We start from the raw sequence: 20,999 nt of genomic DNA on the forward strand, positions 1-20,999 counted from the left end.
TATTGTCTGAGTATTGACTAGTGTTAAGATTTAAATTATGAAGTTAATTATTGAAACGAGGTTGGTTATTGATAATTCCCTTGTCGGGTTGTTATTGTTCTGTTATTTGGGTGAGGAAGAGTGTAAAGCACAAAGGGTGATGCCGTGTAATGTTTTGTGAGTGAGTGATAATGCACGAAGGGTGATGTCGTGCCATATTCTGAGAGTGTTAATGCACGAAGGGTAATGCCGTGCCATTTCTATTGTTTCTTATGGTAAGGACAAGAGTAAAAACACGAAGGTGATGTCGTGCACACGTTTGCTATGTTATTAATTCAGTTGGTGTGAAGCATGATATTTACTGCGTTTCTCTACTGTACTCTTTTCAGACTTGACATTTCCCCTCATCATGTTTTTCCCCTTCCCATTATTATTATCTATTAAATTTTCGATTGTTGTTATTTTCTTGTATATGATTTAACCACACAGGTTTATGTTACTGTCGTGTCCTAACCTCATCACTACTTTGTCGAGGTTAGGCTCAGCATTTACCAGTACATGGGGTCGGTTGTACTGATACTGCACTCTGCACTTTCTATGCAGATTTTGATATCGGACCTCATTGATCAGAGTTGGGTTGCTGCCTTCAGTCCATCAAGAGACCCAAGGTAGATCTACCAGCATCCGCAGACCCTGGAGTCCCCTTCCATTTATCTTAGTTTCCCTGTTTTCTTTCATTTCTTCAGCAGCCGAGGGCTTGTTTTACTTATGGCGACACGAGGCACATTGCTAGGTATTGCCCTCGAGCATCGAGCAACTCTCAGCATTAGGGTTCTCGTGCCATGGTTCAGGCACCGAGTGTTCCACAGCCCTTCCAGCCAGCTAGAGGTGGGGGTAGAGGTGCTAGAGGTGGAGGTAGGCTGTTAGTGGTGTAGGACAGACAGCTAGAGGTACAGGCCAACCAGCAGGAGGCTGTCCCAGGGATATGGTTCAGAGTGGTGGGGCCCAGCCCCGATGTTATGCTTTCCTAGCTAGGCCTAAGGTTGAGTCCTCCGATGCTGTTATCACAGGTACTGTTTTAGTTTGCAGTAGAGATGCTTCAGTTCTATTTGATCCAAGGTCTACATACTCCTATGTGACTTCTTATTTTGCTTCATATTTGGTTGTTCCTCTCGATTCCTTGAGTTCTCCCGTATATGTGTCCACGCCGGTGGGGGATTCTATTGTTGTAGATCATGTTTATCGCTCATGTGTGGTTGTTTTTGGGGGGTCTTGAGACTAGTGTAGATCTCCTACTTCTCGATATGGTTGACTTCGATGTTATTATGGGGATTGATTGGGTATCACCTTATCATGCTATATTGGATTGTCACGCCAAGACTATAACCTTAGCCTTACCGGGTTGCCTCAATTAGAGTGGAGAGGGACTCCTGGTCATTCTACCAGCAGGGTTATATCTTATATGAAGGCTCGGCGTATGGTCGAGAAGAGGTGTTTGGCTTATTTGGCTTATGTTCGTGATTCTAGTACTGAGGTTCCTTCTATGGATTCTGTGCCAGTTGTTCGGGAGTTTCTAGAGGTATTTCCTGTAAACCTTTCGGGTATGCCACCCAACAGGGATATTGACTTTTGCATTGATTTGGCTCCTGAAACCCAGCCCGTTTCTATTCCGCCATACCGTATGGCCCCACCAGACTTGAAAGAATTGAAAGAGCAGTTGCAAGATCTACTTGATAAAGGATTTATTAGACCTAGTGTCTCGCCTTGGGGTGTGCCAGTTTTATCTGTAAAGAAGAAGGATGGGTCGATGAGGATGTGCATAGACTATCGGTAGTTGAACAAAGTCACCATTAAGAACAGGTATACAATGCCGATGATTGATGATTTATTTGATTAGCTTCAGGGTGCCAAAATGTTTTTGAAGATTGATTTGAGATCTAGCTACGATCAGTTAAGGATTAGGGCATCCGATGTCCCAAAGACAGCTTTTCGGACTCGATATTGGCATAACGAGTTTCTAGTGATGTCATTTGGCTTGACAAATGCCCCAACAACATTTATGGATTTGATGAACCGGGTGTTCAAACCCTATCTGGATTCCTTCGTGATTGTTTTCATTGATGATATCTTGATTTACTCCCGCAGCCGAGAGGAGCATGAGCAACATCTTCGGATTGTTCTTCAGACTCTGAGAGACAGCCAATTATATGCCAAGTTTTCGAAATGCGTGTTTTGGTTGAGTTTAGTTGCTTTCTTGGGTCACATTTTATCAGCCGAGGGTATTCAGGTGGATCCTAAGAAGATTAAGGCTGTCAAGGACTGGCCTAAACCCACATCAGCTATAGAGATCCGGAGTTTCTTGGGTTTGGCAGGTTATTACCATTAGTTTGTGGAAGGGTTTTCATCTATAGCAGCCCCGATGACCAAGTTGACCCAGAAGGGTGCCCCGTACAGGTGGTCGAACGAGTGTGAGGTGAGCTTTTATAAGCTCACGACAGCTTTAACTACGCCATCAGTGTTGGTTTGCCCACAGGTTTAAGGACATATACAGTATATTGTGACGCATCTCGTATTGGACTTGGTGCGGTGTTGATGCAGAATGGCAAGGTTATTGCATATGCTTTGCGGTAGTTGAAAATTACGAGAAAAATTATCCAGTTCATGATTTGGAGCTAGCAGCCATTGTTCACGCGCTGAAGATCGGGAGGCATTATTTATATGGCGTGTCGTGTGAGGTGTTCACAGATCATAAGAGTTTGCAGTATTTGTTAAAGCAGAAGGAGCTCAATTTGAGGTAGAGAAGGTGGTTGGAGCTATTGAAATATTATGATATCACAATCTTGTATCATCCTGGGAAGGCCAATGTGGTGGTCGATGCTTTGAGTAGGAAGTCAGCCAGTATGGGCAGTCTTGTGTACATTCCAATCGGGGAGAGACCGCTTGCTTTAGATTTTCAGGCTTTGGCCAATCAGTTCGTGAGGCAGGATGTTTCTGAGCCCAATGGTGTTTTAGCTTGCATAGTTGCTCGGTCCTCCTTGTTTGAGCGTATCAGGGAGCGGAGGTATGATGATCCTCATTTGCTTGTCCTTAGGGACATAGTGCGGCACGGTATTGCCAAGCAGGTTACAGTTAGAGATGATGGAGTTTTGAGGATGCAGGGTCGTGTTTGTGTGCCTAATGTGGATGGGCTTCGTGAGTTGATTCTAGAGGAGGCTCATAGTTCCCGGTATTCTATTCATCCGGGCCCCGCTAAGATATACCAGGACTTGTGGTAGCATTATTGGTGGAGGAGGATGAAGAAGGATAATGTTGCATATGTAGCTCGGTGTTTGAATTGTCAGCAGGTAAAGTACGAGCATCAGAGATCTGGTGGTTTGCTTCAGAAGATTGAGATTCCTGAGTGGAAGTGGGAGCGTATCACTATGGATTTCGTTGTTAGACTCCCATAGACTCAGAGGAAGTTCGATGCAGTATGGTTTATTGTGGATAGGCTGACTAAGTCAGCGCATTTCATTCCAGTGGCAGTTTTCTATTCTTCAGAGTGGTTGGCAAAGATCTTTATCCGTGAGATCGTCCGTCTTCATGGTGTGCCCGTGTCTATCATTTCTGACCGAGGTATGCAGTTTACCTCGCATTTCTGGAGGGCAGTACAACGTGAGTTGGGTGCACGAGTCGAGTTGAGCACAACATTTCATCCTCAGACGGACGGTTAGTCCGAGTGTACTATTCAGATTTTGAAGGATATGCTTCGCGCCTGTGTCATTAACTTTGGAGGTTCTTGGGATCAATTCTTGCCATTAGTGGAGTTTTCCTACAACAACATTTATCAGTCGAGCATCCAGATGGCTCCCTATTGTTGATACCCAATTTTTTCCTCATATATTTTTTAAATGCATATATACATTCAAAATAGTGCATCAACATCAACCGGTATTTTTCATAATTTTATGTAATTTTTAAAAAGATTTTAATTAATTTATTCCAGCATTTTATTATCTAAATTATTACTAATTGCATCACAAATAATTTTATAATGATTTATTACTTGATTTTTATCATTTATATTTATATTAAGCTTTATCATTTTATGCATAATTATATTTTTATCTTTAGGCTATAATTCCAATAACTTTGCAATAATAGCCCATATATGCATAATTACATTATTTGCACGAAAAATAACTTTTTATATTTTTATAATATTAGTAATTATTTTAAATTATTTTCATGCATAGATAACACTTTTATCATTTATTGGCTATTTTCATAAATTATTTTATCAAATTAATTGGGTATTTAAAATATAGCCTCTTTTAATTTTCGGACCTTAGCCCAATTTCTACCCTAGCCCAATTAAATTAAATTACCCTGACCCAATTACCCTACCCGTTCATAACACGCCCCAGCCTGCAATTGATCCACCTTCCTTTTTTAATTAACTAAATCTCCTAACCCTACCTAATTTCCCCCAAACCCATCACCTCTGAATCCCTTCTTTCCTCTCTTCTTTCTCACCCCCTCTAACCCTAGCCCGCCGTCACTGATATCCCCCTTGATCCATGGGGTTTTCCTTCAATTTCATGCGTTATCTGGCCTCACCCCTCTACTGATTACACGATTTCTATGCTGCTTGATGTGAATTTCAAGAGACTCGAACCAAATCTGGTTCAAAGTCTCTTCTTTCTCGATTATTCCGTCTATGTTCACTCCGATACCTATGAGTACAGGTATTGTTCGTATTTTTGGGGATTCAAATCTTTGGTTCAAACCAGATTTGATTCGCTTCTGTCTATTTTTATGAATCTATCTATTTTTTGGTTGAATCTGTTTAGATCTCTTTAGATCTGAAATGATTATGTGTTTGTCTGGTATTTCTCCCTTAAAATTTTCTATTTTTACTATTATTGATCGATTTAATTTATCTTAAAAGGTAGGTTTTTAATTTCTAATAGATTTCTGCAAAAAAAAAAAATTAGCGTTTAAATGATTTCATCTCTAATTTTCCTATTTTACTTTTCGACTGATTTTTACTTGATTTAATCAAGATCCATCTATATGTCTTGGTATTTCTTAGGGTTTTGATTCTTTGCCTATTTATTCTATTGTCTTTTGCCTGTTTACATTTGATTCTGTTAATTAGGTGTTAATTAATTCTACTTACCTAAATTAGGGTTTGTAAATCACCTTTCCTTTTAGTACCATTATTTCTTTTTTAAGATTTTACCAGTTCTTACTTTATTTATGTGATTAACTATCCGTATTACCCGCTTGACTTTGCTTTCTGACTCCTAAATTGATTTTGGAATTATTTCTTACCTTATTTAACCTTATTCTTAATTATTGATTGATTCTGTATGAGATTTTCCTTAAATTAAGTGGTATTTGCTCGATTCTATCCTATTAATTAATTAATTTTTGTTAGCCCTAATTGACTGATTAACTGATCTTTTTGCCTTATTTGTGTGCCATTGATTCTCCTGCCTTATTTGGTTTTACACTATTGTATGCTATAAAAATCCTTCCCCTTTACCCCTTTAGAAGACACTTGAACTCTCATATTCTCACTACAAAAAACTTAAGCTTTCTCTCTTGCTCCTGTTCTAATTTCTGTACTAAGTGGCTATTATTTGGCCGACTGAAAGCCAAGGCCAAATTGTTCTGGAACTTAACTGCTACTGAATCTTTGCTTTCTTTCTTCTCAACTGGTATACCTTAACCCCTGATATTCTATTCTGTTTTATATGCCTTATTCAATTAGTCTATTTAAATTTTCAGCATGGTTTTGTTTTCTCTATGACTACATGATCCCACTCAGTGATAATGCTAGACTAAGTTACTTTCAGCTATATGTTCCTTGTCCAATTCAGCTATATGTTCCCTATTCTGACTATTGTTAGATATTTTAAGCATGTAATGTGTGGTTAATTCTATATGTTAGTTCAAGTATCTTTGCTTTTATGATTACTTTAAATGCTGTTATGAGTATTTAGTCTGAACAAATATCAGCTTAGTTGAGCTATATGTTGAACATGAGTTTGTTTATTTTTTGGTGCAGTTCTGTTACTGTTCTGTATGTGATGATTTCTAAACCTATTACCCCTTACCCTCTATGTACTAGTTTTCAAACTTCCACTCTTAGTTATTTAGGTTCCTACCACCCCCAGTGTGAGCACTGCTTAGGGTCTTTGAGACTCCTCTGAACTCTGACACATTGGGGTTAGTCTTCCAATCTTTTTATGGACTGTTTCTCTGAGTGTGGTCCTGGTGTGAGCATTGCCCGGGATCCCTGAGGCCCTTGGGAACTTTGACACACCAGGAGCCCAATTTTATATGCAATGGATGGATTACCATTATGCTCCAAAGTTGTTATGTTTGAAGGCCTAGTTCCCAGGTTCATACTGGGCCTGCTAAAGCTTCCTATAGTGTAATAGCTACTTTTATATAATTTATTCTGGGCTATAATAATCTCTATAAGGAACAGATATGGGTTATTAGTAAAAGCTGGGGAGGTTTTTTTTATATCCTTGTCAGGTTCGGGTAGAATCCATGTCTGTAGATTGTCATTCTTTATGTGCATACCATTAGAAATCATGCCTATAAGATCTTATCCCACTGTTTGAAATTTGGAGTTCCATTCTTGGCATCTTAGAAATCCTGTTTATAGGTTGTTTTATCAATTCTACATCAAGAATCCATGTTCTATGCATATATTCTCAATCTCAATGTAAATTAGAGATCATGTCTATAGGATATTCTTTGTGTAAACTACTGAACTTGCCTGGCAATTTGTTAACGGCTCTGACCACATAGATTTCATGCCTATAGGAGATTTAAAAATTAGTTTCTGCAATTTAGATATTATGCCTATAGGGAATTTAAAATCAGTTTCTGCAATTTAGATATCATGCATATAGAGAACTTAAAATTAGTTTCTGCAATTTAGATATCATGCATATAGGAGATTTAAAATCAGTTTCTGCAATTCAGGTATCATGACTATAGAAATAAGTAAATCAGTCCCAACACCTAGAAATCATGTTTATAGGAGTTAACTGACTCTGTAAATTAGAAAGCATGTTTGTTAAAATTAGTAATTAGTTTATAAACTATAGTCGTTAATAAATAGTTTTAGATTCCATGCCTATAGGATTCTTCTCTGGTCCTCACTTAGGCAAGCTTGTAGGGTAATTAAGAATTATGGGTCTAAAAAAACTATGATTTTGATGCTTGAAACATGCCCAGATTCAGAATATTAACAAGAATCAGTAGGCAAATTGATAGGTACTGCTGCTCGCTTTAATAAAGCTGTTATATATTCTGTTCATGCTCATCTAGATATCTTGTCTATAGGATCCTAAACTATAAAACTTTGTTTGTTTGAATTGTGTGCATTGGTTGGTTATTTGTGGAGGTTAACATGAGCCTTATTTGCTCCTTATCTGATAGTCCTATCTGAATTTTGTTTGTCACTTGGTTTTCTCATTTTTAAGCAGCGTAGGTGAGTCTAGATCCATCCAAAATAGACGTCCTAAACACTTCCAGGACTATAGGTGAGGGATGGGTAATGGACGCATAAGGTATGCATTAGAAGCTATTAGAATGCTTAGGTAACAACTGAAAGATAGTAATGGGGTAGTAAAGGATATGATGACCTGTGCGCTAATGCTATGTGTAACACCCAAATTTGGGAAAAGTTACCAAGTATTGCATGGAAATGATCCTATAGACTAAAAAACGTATGACCCCTTTAATTCTTGTTTTAAAGTAATTATCTATTTTATTAAAATTGTTTAACTTTCCTTTAAGACTAATTCGCTTAATTGAATTTGGCTGGGACCCACCGTTGTGGATCTCAAGGAGTGCCTAACACCTTCACCTAAAGGTAATTTCGAACCCTTACCCAATCTCTGGTGATGTAAACTGGTTTCATGAGTTAATTATTCTAGGTGCCCTAACACACCTTAATCCATTAGGTGGTGACTCTTCAAATCCCTTACCCAATCCCAAAAGGAAAGGAGTTATCCCAAAATGTCGAAACCCGGACTCCACGAGGAAAAATGGGGCACGACAGCATGACGACTCTGCTGAGGAAATTAGGCTCTTGCCATAATAAACTTGCTTTTTGTGAATTAGTCTTAAACATGCTTTATTCTATTAAATATGTGCGCACCCTTTCCCTTTCCCCTTTATATATATTTAATTGCTTATTTTCAAGCATTTATGATTTCCTTTACTACAGAAACTGGCTTGTCTCCTTGTTTTCTTTCTTAAACGTCTTTCAATTACTAAATACCGCATTTATCATTTTTAACGTGCAAATATGTGATAACATGCTATTTATTGTTGCATAAATCATGCTTAACATCATATTCCACTCGTGCGTAATCAATCCTATAGCAATGTTTGATGAGTGTTTGCGCCCTTCCTATATATCACCCTTTAAATTCAAAAAGGCTTGTTTGCGGAAAAACTAGTCGATCAGCAGTGCAGTCGACGGTTCCGTGCATTTCCCCTTCAAGTTATCCACTTGAGGGTACCAGTCTAGACCTCTATAGAAATCTTACTCTAATTAATTGTACATGCATCATGGTCAAACCTAGCTGGGTTAATATGTCGTCCACATAATAACCCTTTAAGACAAGCCTCGTCCAAAAGTCCACTAGGGTTTCCATAATCCCAACGGACGAAACCATGATTTTGTGCATTAATTTTGGAGAAATAAGTGCCAATACGCTAATAATTGATGTATAAATAGTAAAATTTGGAGGGGGAAATGGCCTAACCATATTTGTTTTGCAGAAAGTCCCCAGGTTTGGCATGGTCCGTAACATACCACCACTGCTGCTAGATTGGTGGGAGGATCTTCCATCAAGTGATAAAAATCATGTGAAAAGGGTCTTGGGAAGTTTGCCTTCTCTACTGGACCTCCAACTGAACAACATGTTGATCGAAGCTGCCACAATATTCTAGGACAAAGAAAGAGTCGTGTTTCATTTTGGAAACATAACCCCTCTCTTGGAAGAAATAGGGGGATTTGCTGGGCTACCTTGGGATAGTCCTGGTTTATTGGTTCCAGAAAATCGCACTCCCAAAAGGTTTCTAAAAATGATGGGTCTGAGAAAGAATGAGGACTTGGAATGCCTGAAGAAGTCTTACATACCCTTTGACTTCCTCTATGAACGATACGACCACATCAGATCTTATCGTATTTTTCATGACGAATTCTCCATCACTTCCTTGGGTTGGATTCACCGCAGGGTTTTTGTGTTCATCGTCTGCTTTTTGGGTATGATAGTGTTCTTGATCCAAGGGGATAAAATCCACACCAGACTGACCATGGTAACCAAAACTTTGATGGATGGGATCGAGGGGCAAACGTATACCATTGTCCCTATGATCATAGCAGACATATACCAGGCCTTAGAGCACTGTCACAAAGGGTACAAATACTTTGAAGGTTGCAATCTGCTGCTACAAGTTTGGTTGTTAGAGCATCTCCAAAGAGGTCAATACCGTCAAGAGCTCCCGCGAAGGTCGTGGAATGATCACATAGCTTTCCATAATCCTAAGAGAATAGCCTATATCCCAGACAGGTTTGCTCAACCCGAGAATGCTATAGGATGGGCACAGTTTTTCAGTAATTTGACCGAGGATCAAGTTCAATGGATGTTCGAATGGTTCCCTACCGACGAGTTCATCATCATATTTAGCGATGTTCTACACTTGGTACTGATCGGGTTAAGGGGAATATACTCTTATTCTCCCATCAGGCTTATGAGATAGGCAGGTAAGAAGTAGGTCATACCGCGAGTTTCTAAAATGAGTCACTATAGGGCAGATTTTTAGGATGACGACGTTCCATACACATGTGAAGCTCAGGATATGTGGCACTTGAAGATCATTGTAGGAAGGGACACCATCAAACCAGATCGGTATCACGCAGGGCATGTGCACTTCTATCCATCATGGTTAGAAGACAACTTAGCAGGGATAGTTGAACTAGGAATTGGTTGAGGGAACAAAGTCATAGATGAAGTTGTCGAAGCGCAAGTGAAATATAACAAACTGCGCAAAAGAGTTCACGAGTCCAAGGCCAAACATCTGGAGCAACACAAGATCGATATGGAACTAATTAATGAATGGAGGGAGATGTTTGTTAGATCAAGCGAAAGGTTGGAATATCTGAAGTAAAATTTGATGGAATTGGTGGGAAAATGAGGAAGAGAGTCACTAATTGCCAGAACGCAGAAGGAAGCGAAGGAGGACATTTAGCAAGGGCATACCTATTGCTGAACCTGCGAGAATTGGGGAATTTGATCGACGAAGCCAAAAACATCAAGCCTGGAGAAGGTTATTCTGGGACCAAGTAGATTAGGTTTATTTACTTTTTCAAATGTAATAAGGCCAAGTGCCATAAATGGCTTATCTTATTTAGTGTTGTATTAGATTCATCTATTTTTACATTAATGAAATGAGGCAATTATTGGCACTGAAATTCTCCAAATGTATTTGTCGCTAGGCCTACCTCCGGCACAACGAGGTTCCCCAAATTAGGACACGAATTTACGTTTCTGCAATACATGTTTAAATCCTACAAATGCTTTTTAGAATCCTTACTGACTTGTTTACCTTTTGTTTTTCTTTATTTTTACTATTCCCATCCCCTAAGGTTGGTTCGCACATACTGGCATCATCAGCATATCACACCAGATCTAGAGGCCCTCCACCTCCTCCTTCTTCAAGTAATCCGAAAGTAGAGGAAAAGCTAAGATGGATGATTTGAGTGGTATCCGAAAAGAAAATGCTGAGAATATTGAAACTTCAAACGGTCAGAGTACTCTGGCCCAGAATGATTTGGTCCTACGATTGGAGCAGAAAATACTGGAGTTACAAGGAGAACTTGTGCAGGTCCGCAACTTAGCAAACCTCTCCTTCACCCTAAAAGCCCTAGACGTCAACCAACAAAATGCTCAAAACCCAGCACCTCCTCAAAACACGCCAAGCCAACATCCACAAAATCCCCCCGCACCCCATCAATATGCAACTCCTCCACAAAATCCTAATCCTCCACCAGTACCCATTCCTCCTCAACACCATCATCAACCAACCTAGTACCCACAATCCACTACCTATCACACTCATCAGAACACACCACCACCTATTCCCGATCCTCAAGACTCCACCAACGATCACCACTACACTCCAACCCCTAGCACCCACCAAAACAATCCCATATACGTGGAAACGTTACCTCACTCTACTCAACCAACATCACACGCTCCAGAATTTGCCGAGAAGGACATGCTCATCAAGAACATGGTCGAGGAGCTCAAGAAGTTGACAAGTTGAGTTCAGGGTGTTGAAGGAGGTAAAGGGATAGAAGGTATGAACTATGAGGTTTTATGCATACAACCAGATTTGGAATTACCGGAGGGTTACAAACCTCCCAAGTTTGAAATGTTTGATGGAACGGGTGATCCCAAGGTTCATCTAAGAACTTATTGTGACAAGCTCGTGGGGGTCGGAAAGATGAAAGGATTCGAATGATGCTCTTCATGAGAAGTTTTACCGGAGATGCCCTATCCTGGTATATGAGCCAAAATCCTAAGAGGTGGGCCAGTTGGGTGAGCGTGGCATCATATTTTATGGACCGATTCAGGTTTAATACAGAGAATGCACCGGATGTTTTCTATATCCAGAACCTAAAAAAGAAGCCAACTGAAACTTTTCACGAGTATGCTACTCGGTGGAGGTCGGAAGCATCCAAGGTCAGACTAGCATTAGACGAGGAACAGATGAACAAGTTCTTTATCAGGGCACAAGACCCATAATATTATGAAAGGCTAATAGTTATTGAGAACCATAAGTTCTTCGATATCATCAAACTCGGAGAAAGGATTGAAGAGGGTATTAAAAGCGTGATGGTGACAAATTTTGAGGCATTGCAATCAGGTGGTATGTCGAAGAAGAAAGAAGTAAGGACAGTAATGGTGGCCCAAGTCCCAAAATCTCCACTCACATACAAAACACATCCACCTAAATACCAACCCTCACCTCCCAGATATTTCCAACCTGCCACCACCTACCACACTTATAACACCCAACCAACCTATTATCATTCGCCTCCAACCTGTCAAAAGTATCAAAAACCTAGACCTAATTTTGATCGTAAACCACCCAGACAGTACACCGCCATTGTTGAACCCATCGACCAGCTGTACGAAAGGTTGAAGGCTGCTGGTTATGTTACCCCTATTCCTACTGTGGCAATGGAGAATTCATCTCAATGGGTCAACCCGAATAAAACTTGTGCATATCATTCCGGTATGAAAGGGCACACTATTGACTAGTGCCGGACATTGAAAGATAAGATCCAGAAATTTATTGATGATAAGGTCATACAGGCGAAGGAAGCTGCAACCAACGTCCGCAACAATCCTCTTCCAGATCATAGGGGCAAAGGGATCAACGTGATAGAAACTGACGAGGAGTGGGATCCCTAGGGATCAATTGGACTTATCAAAGAGGGTGACGATCCTAAGAAGCCCACAGTCACACTCAATTCTATTGTGGTTCAGGTACAACCACCAGTTGAGGTTGAGGTAACCGCATCGGTTCCATTTGAGGTAGAAGTAACACCACCTGTAGCCACACCTGTTCCATTTAAGGTAAAGTGGCCACACCTTTCACAGTGATAGGAGCACCCATACCTCCTTTCAAGTCCAACACCATACCTAGGGATTATGTTGTTGAAGCTAGGAGAGAGAGAAAAACAAAGATGGAAGAATCTAGTGCTACACAGGGAATGACCAGAACTGGAAGGATCTATTCACCCGAAAATTTGGGAGGATCAAGCAAGGAGGCTGCTACCAAACATCCTGTCATTGAAACTAGACCAGATGATATTTGGGGGAAAGTACAAGTGAGAGATTACTCTGTCGTCGATCATTTAAACAATTCTCCCGCCCAGATATCCATCCCGTCGCTATTGCAAAATTCGGAGGCGCATAAGAGTGCTCTGATAAAGGTATTGAATGAAGATTATGTGCCCAACAATATCACTAGTGGAGAGATGACCAACATGGTAGGGCAAGTACTAGAAATTCACAAGATCATCTTCCACGAAGATAAACTACCACCTGAAGGATTAAGTCACAACAGGGCTTTACATATCATAGTACGGTTTGAGGACAAATTCATCGCCAGGGTCTTAATAGATGGGGGTTTAAGCCTCAACATTTGTCCATTTATTACTTTAAAAAGGTTGGGAAAATATTTCCATGAGATACGAGCAGGGAGTATGAACGTGAAAGCATTTGATGGATCTCAAAGGGCCACGATTGGAGAGATTAACCTTTGCCTGCAGATGGGACCAACTTGGTTCGATGTTGAGTTCCAAGTACTAGACATATCATCTACATACAATCTTCTATTGGGACGACCTTAGATATATGTCGTTGGGGTTGTGGCTTCCACACTACACTAGGCCGTGAAATTCGAATGGAACCATCAGGAGGTAATCATTCAAGGGGATGGAAGTAACCCCATTTACACCAGTCAAACTGTTCCAAATGTCGAGAATAGAAGAAGGCTGGGTGGAGAGACTTATCACCACATTGTCAACGCAATTGAGAAGGACAAGTGGTGGAGTAACAAAATAAAAAGCATACTGGCATGGTCTGGGTATGAACCCGGCAAAAGGCTTGGGAAGAAACTCCATGGCATTACCAAACTAATACAGTTGAAACGTCACAGCACAACTTTCAGGCTGGGATATCCATACACCTGGCAAGAGTATAATGATTAGTCGCCACCATGGTGTGGTCTTTATTACCCTCTCGAGCAGCCAGTGCCACATCCGAGTCAAACTTTTCACTAGGCAGATACAATATAGGGATCTGCAGAGGAAGAAGCTTTGGCTGGGTTGAGAAACTTGTTCCTAGAAAACGAAAATATGGATTGCAATGTGATATTTGAGGAGGAGGAGGAAGAAGGCCTCACCATTCAGACTGCGGAGAAGGAATTTGTTCTCAAGTATTGAACTGCCACACTATCCCAGGCCTGCCGAGTTCCTGGGTAGCTTGGCAATTAGCCTGACTTGTTTTAATAGCCATGATACGCATTTAAGATATTTTCAGTAATTTTGTTTTAAAGACACATTTTGTTTCGAAATAATTGCTCAAGTCATCGAAGCGTACCTGTTTTGGATATTTTCAAATTAAATTAATTCATTATTATTTAGTATTCATTATTATCTTTCACATTTTTCTTCTACAACATTATTATTACTTTTTCTGATAAACCGATAACTGTGACATGAAATGAGACAATGCAATATAAGGATAGTGACTCAGAAGAAGAGGATGAAATACCTGAGGAAGTTGTTAGAGAAGTTGAGAACTTTGAGAACAAACCTAAGTCCAATCTGGACGAAATCGAAGTAATCAATTTGGGAGATTCCGAAACCGTCAAAGAAACTCGCATAAGCATTCACTTATCACCGTCAGAGAAGGAAGAATACACTCGTTTCCTGAAAGAATATGAGGATATTTTTGCATGGTCATATGATGACATGACGGGCCTGAGCACATCCATAGTGGATCATAAATTGTCCATCAATCCAATGTGTTCGCCGATGAAGCAGAAACTCAGAAAATTCAAACTAGATATGAGCCTAAAAATTAAAGAGGAAGTCACTAAGCAGATAAAATCCAAAGTTCTCAGGGTAGTTGAGTATCCAACCTGGTTAGCCAACGTTGTACCAGTTCCGAATAAAGATGGGAAAGTCAGGGTGTGTATTGACTATCGGCATTTAAACAGAGCAAGTCCTAAGGACGAATTCCCACTACCAAATATACACATCCAGATCGACAATTGTGCCAAGAATGAACTCCAATCCTTTGTAGATTTCTATCACCAGATCTGGATGGATGAAGAAGAAGCAGAGAAAACAACTTTCATTACACCGTGGGGAGTGTATTGCTACAAAATGATGCCATTCGGTCTAAAGAATGCTGGGGCTACTTATATGAGAGCCATGATGACCATCTTCCATGATATGATATACAAGGAAATAGAGATGTATGTTGAGAAAGTTCTTTGACAGTCTAAGGAGGTACAATCTAAAATTGAACCCTGCAAAATGTGCATTCGGGGTTCCTGCAGGAAAGCTGTTGGGATTCATTGTCAGCTGCCGAGGAATCGAGTTGGACCCGTCCAAAGTTAAGACTATCCAAGAGTTACCACCACCAAAGAGCAAAAAGGACATGATGATCTTTCTGGGAAGCCTCAACTACATCAGTTGCTTCATATCATGGTCCACGGTAATATGTGAACCCATATTCAAAATGTTGAGGAAAGATGCTGAAACCAATTGGACCAAGGATTGTCAGAAGGCTTTTGTCAAAATTAAGGAATGCATGTCTACACTGTCAGCCCTAGTCTCATAAGAACCTGGGAGACATTTGCTTCTCTATCTATCCATATTAAATGGGGCTTCCAGATGTGTTTTGGGACAATATGATGAGACAGGAAGAAAGGAGCAAGCCATATATTACTTGAGTAAGAAGTTCACACCTTACGAAGCATGATATTCTCTGTTGGAACGCACCTGTTGTGCTTTGACATGGACAACTCAAAAACTGAGACATTACTTCTGTGCCTATACCACATACCTCATATCTAGGATGGACCCTCTGAAGTACATCTTTCATAAGCCCATGCCAACCGGGAAGTTAGCCAAGTAGTAGATATTGTTAAGTGAGTTCGATATCATCTATGTACTCAGAAGGCGGTTAAAGGACAAGCATTGACAGACCATCTTGCTAAAAATCCTGTGGGAGGAGAATACGAACCATTAAAAACGTATTTTCCTGATGAAGAAGTATCATTCGTAGGAGAGGACATTGCTGAAGCCTACGACGGTTGGAGAATGATCTTTGATGGGGCTGCAAACTTAAAGGAGTGGGCATTGGAGCAGTTTTGGTATCAGAAACAGTTCAACATTACCCGATATCCACAAAGCTTAGGTTTCCGTGCACCAACAATATGGCAAAATATGAGGCTTGCATCATAGGGCTCAATTTGGTCATCGATATGAATATACAAGAGTTGCTGGTAGTTGGCGATTCGGATCTTCTAGTACATCAGGTTCAAGGAGAATGGGCTACGAAAAAACACCAAGATACTACCATACTTGTATCATGTGCAAGAATTAATGAAGAGGTTCACAAAGATATAATTCAGACATGTTCCAAGAGTCCAGAACGAATTCGCAGATGCACTGGCCACCTTGTCATCAATGATTCAACATCCGGACAAGAATTCCATCAATCCCATCCCGATGAAAATCCATAACCAGTCGGCTTATTGTGCTCATGTTGAAGAAGAAACGGATGTAAAACCTTGGTTCCACGACATCAAAAAATATTTTGTGAAAGAAGAATATCCAGAACAGGCAAACCATACTCAGAAACACACTCTGTGGAGGCTGTCCAATCACTTTTTCCAAAGTGGAGGGACCCTGTATAGAAGAACTCCTAATTTGGGATTGTTAAGGTGTGTTGACACAAGGAGGCTTCCAGATTGCTTGATGAGATACATGCCGAAACTTGCGGACCACATATGAATGGTTTTGTTATAGCCAAAACGATACTCAGAACTGGATATTTTTGGATGACCATGGAAACGGATTGCATCTAGTACATCCAGAAATGCCACCAATGCCAGGTACATGCAGACATGATAAGGGTACCACCAAACGAGCTCAATACAACAAGTGCACCTTGGCCTTTTGCAGCCTGGGGAATGGATGTCATCGGTCGGACCGAGCCTACCGCTTCTAATGGGCACCGGTTCATTTTAGTGGCTATCGACTATTTCACAAAATAGGTAGGTGTTGCATCTTACAAAGTTGTAACCAAGCAAGTCGTCACAGATTTTGTCAAGGATCGTATTGTTTGTCGATTCGGGGTTCCCAAGTCCATTATCACTGATAATATTGCCAATCTCAATAGTGATATGATGAAAGCCATATGTGAGACCTTCAAAATCAAGCACAAAAACTCTACAACATATATGCCTCAAATGAACGGAGCTGTGAAAGCTGCCAACAAGAACATCAAGAAGATAATGAGGAAGATGGTAGAAAATCATAAATAATGACACAAGAAGTTACCCTTTGCCCTATTGGGGTACCGCACACAGTTCGCACATTAACGAGGGCAACTCCCTATTTACTGGTTTATGGTACCGAAGCTGTCATTCCAGTCGAGGTAGAAATTCCTTCTTTAAGGATCATACAAGAAGCCGAACACGGTGATGTAGAATGGAGAAGGATCCGCTATGAGCAACTAGCCCTCATAGATGGAAAAAGAATGAATGCAATATGTCACGGTCAGCTTTATCAGAATATAATGTCTAGAGCTTTCAACAAAAGGGTCAGACCAAGACAATTCACGCCAAGGCAGCTGGTGCTGAAGCGGATCTTCCCGTATCAGGATGATGCCAAAGGGAAATTTTCACCCAACTAGTAAGGTCCTTACATGGTTCACCGGGTGTTAACAGGATGAGCGCTCATACTTTCAGAAATGGACGGAGAAGTTTGGCCAAAACCTATCAATTCAGATGCAGTCAAGAGATATTATGTTTAGATTGTTTACATTCATTCATCTGATGTAACTGAACTACGCTTAACCTGATTCACGTTTAAGAGGGAATACATAGGCAACCCTGTGGATTTGGTCACATCTTAATTAAATCTTCATTTCCCCAGTACCAAAAACTGGGGCAGAATTTTGTGGAGGACCCTCAAAATTCCAGAACAAGTCCAGTCGAAGCCATCATATGCAAGACGGCCAGAAATTGGTTAAGTAACTAGGGTAGAATTTTGAGAAGGATTCTTAAAATTCCGGAGCAGATCCAACAAATTTCGTTGCACGCAGAACGACCGAAGAATCACTCACCAAACTGGGGCAGAATTTGGAGGAGGACCCTAAAAATTCTAATGCAAAAGAGCTGCAATGTCTCTAAAAGAGTCACAATCATTAGTTCATCTAATTTACTTGGTACTATATACCACTATGTTTTCCAAAATGATTCTATTTCATCAATAAATGCACACTTTTAAAAATTTTATTTCTGTGACAGCCAGGTGTTACCCAGGGCAACTCGAACAGGGCCTTTAGAGCAAAGCGAAACAAGCAGACAAAGGCACGAACCAACCTCCCCTACAAAACTCATGATTTTTCTTTAGATACAGGAACAAGGAATAACCACAATTACGTGCGCCTTAAAATCACTACCCTTATAACAACCGGACTCCCAATGCAAATATATCTCCAACTAAGAAATATTCTGCTCATATTTGCTATTTATCCACTGCATAAGGCTAAGCATTGCATTCTCCTTGAATGAGGCTAAGCTCTGCCTCCCTATTTGCATAAGGCTAAGAATTGCATTCTCTTTGCACAAGACTAAGCCTGTCTCAAATCTTGCATGAGGATAGTCCCTGCCTCCCTATTTGCATAAGGCTAAGAACTGCCTTCCACTGCATGAGACTACGTATTGTCTCCTCTCCTTGCATGAGGCTAAGCCCTGCCTCCCTAGTTGCATAAGGCTAAGCATTGCCTTTTCTTTGCACGAGACTAAGACCTGTCTCAAATCTTGCATGAGGCTAGGCCCTGCCTCCCTATTTGCATAAGGCTAAGCACTGCCTTCCCTTGCATAAGACTAAGCATTGTCTCCCCTTTCTTGCATGAGACTAAGCATTGTCTCCCTTTCTTGCATGAGGCTAAGCCCTGCCTCCATATTTGCATAGGTCTAAGCATTGCCTTCCACTGCATGAGACTAAGCATTGTCTCATATCCTTGCATAAGGCTAAGCCCTACCTCCCCAACTGCATAAGGCTAAGCTCTGCCTTTCCTTGTCTAATGTTGAATGTTACACTATATGAAACCTACCGCTATTTTGCCTTTTTCGGGACTAAGCTCTATCCCGATTCTATACAAGACTAAGCTCTGGCTTGTTTTCTTATATGATCCATCATCATGTCTTGATGTATAGCCAACTTGTCCGAAGGCATCATCCTAATAGCCTGAAGACACCATGTCATGACCTGAGGATCTCTCAATACTGCACATCATTATTCAAAGGCGTCATGGTTCGGAGGCATCATTTTCATTGCCCGAGAACATCATTTCATGGCCTGCAAATCCCCTATCTCATGATTCATAGACCAAGACGTCATGGTCTAAGGACGTCAACCTCTCCGTTCAAAGACAACCTTCATGGTCTAAAAGGAATTTGCATCATGTTTAGATTCTCGCAATAATCTAAATATTTACATGCATTATGTTTTAAGTTTGGCAGGAAATCCAGGAGGTAACCATCCTTCAAACAGGAGCAACCTTCACTTCGTTTTCCACTCATACCATTCCGGTTTCCACTCATACCATTCCGGTCTCCACTCATATTGTCTGCTGTTATCTCAAATATAACCGACTCTTATCAATTACTCGCCTTTACCTCATGACCGTTCAGATACCTATCATGTGATACACCCGTTACACTTCAGACTCATAATCATAACTCCGCATAAACCCATCTGATATTGTCCTTCCCAAAAGAACCCTTTTTTTCCGAAACATACTACCATTCCTATAGCAATTCTATAGAATTCAATGACCGTTGGGTCCAGAACTATACATAGCCCGATTCAGGTAAAACCAGGGATATGTAGCCAACTCAGAGATCAGGGTGCGGCCTATATTTTCGAAACACCTCATTCGATCAAAATCGGTCATCATTTCTTTACCCGCGGCTGTTGATACCCAATTTTTCCCTCATATATTTTTAAATGCATATATACATTCGAAATAGTGCATTAACATCAACTAGTATTTTTCATAATTTTTTGTAACTTTTAAAAGGATTTTAATTAATTTATTCCAGCATTTTATTATCTAAATTATTACTAATTGCATCACAAATAATTTTATAATGATTTATTACTTGATTTTTATTATTTATATTTATATTAAGCTTTAATAATTTTATGCATATTTATATTTGTGCCTTTAGGCTATAATTGCAATAACTTTGCAATAATAGTCCATATATGCATAGTTACATTATTTGCACGGAAAATGACTTTTTATATTTTTATGATATTAAGTAATTATTTTAAATTATTTTCATGCATAGATAGAATTTTGTATCATTTATTAGCTATTTTTATAAACTATTTTATCGAATTAATTAGGTATTTAACATATAGCCTCTTTTAATTTTAGGGCCTTAGCCCAATTTCCACCCCAGCACAATTAAATTAAATTACCCTAACCCAATTACCCTACCCGTCCATAACCCGCCCCAGCCTGGAATTGATCCTGGCCATTGATCTCAGAAGATCAACGGTCCAGGATCCACCTTCCTTTTTTAATTAACTAAACCTCCTAACCCTATCCTCATTTCTCCAAACCCGCTGCCTCTGAATCCATTCTTTCCTCTCTTCTTTCTCACCCTCTCTAACCCTAGCCCGCCGTCACTGATATCCCCCTTGATTCATGGGGTTTTCCTTCGATTTCATGCCTTATCTGACCTCACCCCTCTAGTGGTTACACGATTTTTATGCTGCTTGATGTGAATCTCAAGAGAATCAAACCAAATCTAGTTCAAAGTCTCTCCTTTTTCGATTATTCCGTCTATGTTCACTCTGACACCTGTGAGTACGGGTATTGTTCGTATTTTGGGGATTCAAATCTTTGGTTTAAACCAGATTTGATTCACTTCTGTCTATTTTTATGAATCTAGCTATTTTCTGGTTTAATCCGTTTGGATATGAAACAATTATGTGTTTGTATGGTATTTCTCCCTTAAAATTTTCTATTTTTACTATTATCGATCGATTTTATTTATCCTAAAAGCTAGGGTTTTGATTTCTGATGGATTTCTGCAAAAAAAAAAAGTTTTAGCGTTAAATGTTTTCATCTCTAATTTTCCTATTTTACTTTTTCGATTGA

General features: G+C 40.0%; 1 long non-coding RNA gene across 1 annotated transcript; it reads left to right on the forward strand.

The window, feature by feature from the left end:
* Nucleotides 1–4,455: 4,455 nt before the first annotated feature.
* LOC142172827 (uncharacterized) lies at nt 4,456–8,289 on the forward strand. Its single transcript, XR_012701794.1, has 3 exons — nt 4,456–4,706; nt 7,837–7,861; nt 7,953–8,289. It is a non-coding gene; the product is annotated as an uncharacterized LOC142172827 (long non-coding RNA).
* Nucleotides 8,290–20,999: the final 12,710 nt, after the last annotated feature.

Source organism: Nicotiana tabacum, chromosome 18 (assembly GCF_000715075.1).
Source record: "Nicotiana tabacum cultivar K326 chromosome 18, ASM71507v2, whole genome shotgun sequence".
NCBI lineage: Eukaryota > Viridiplantae > Streptophyta > Magnoliopsida > Solanales > Solanaceae > Nicotiana > Nicotiana tabacum.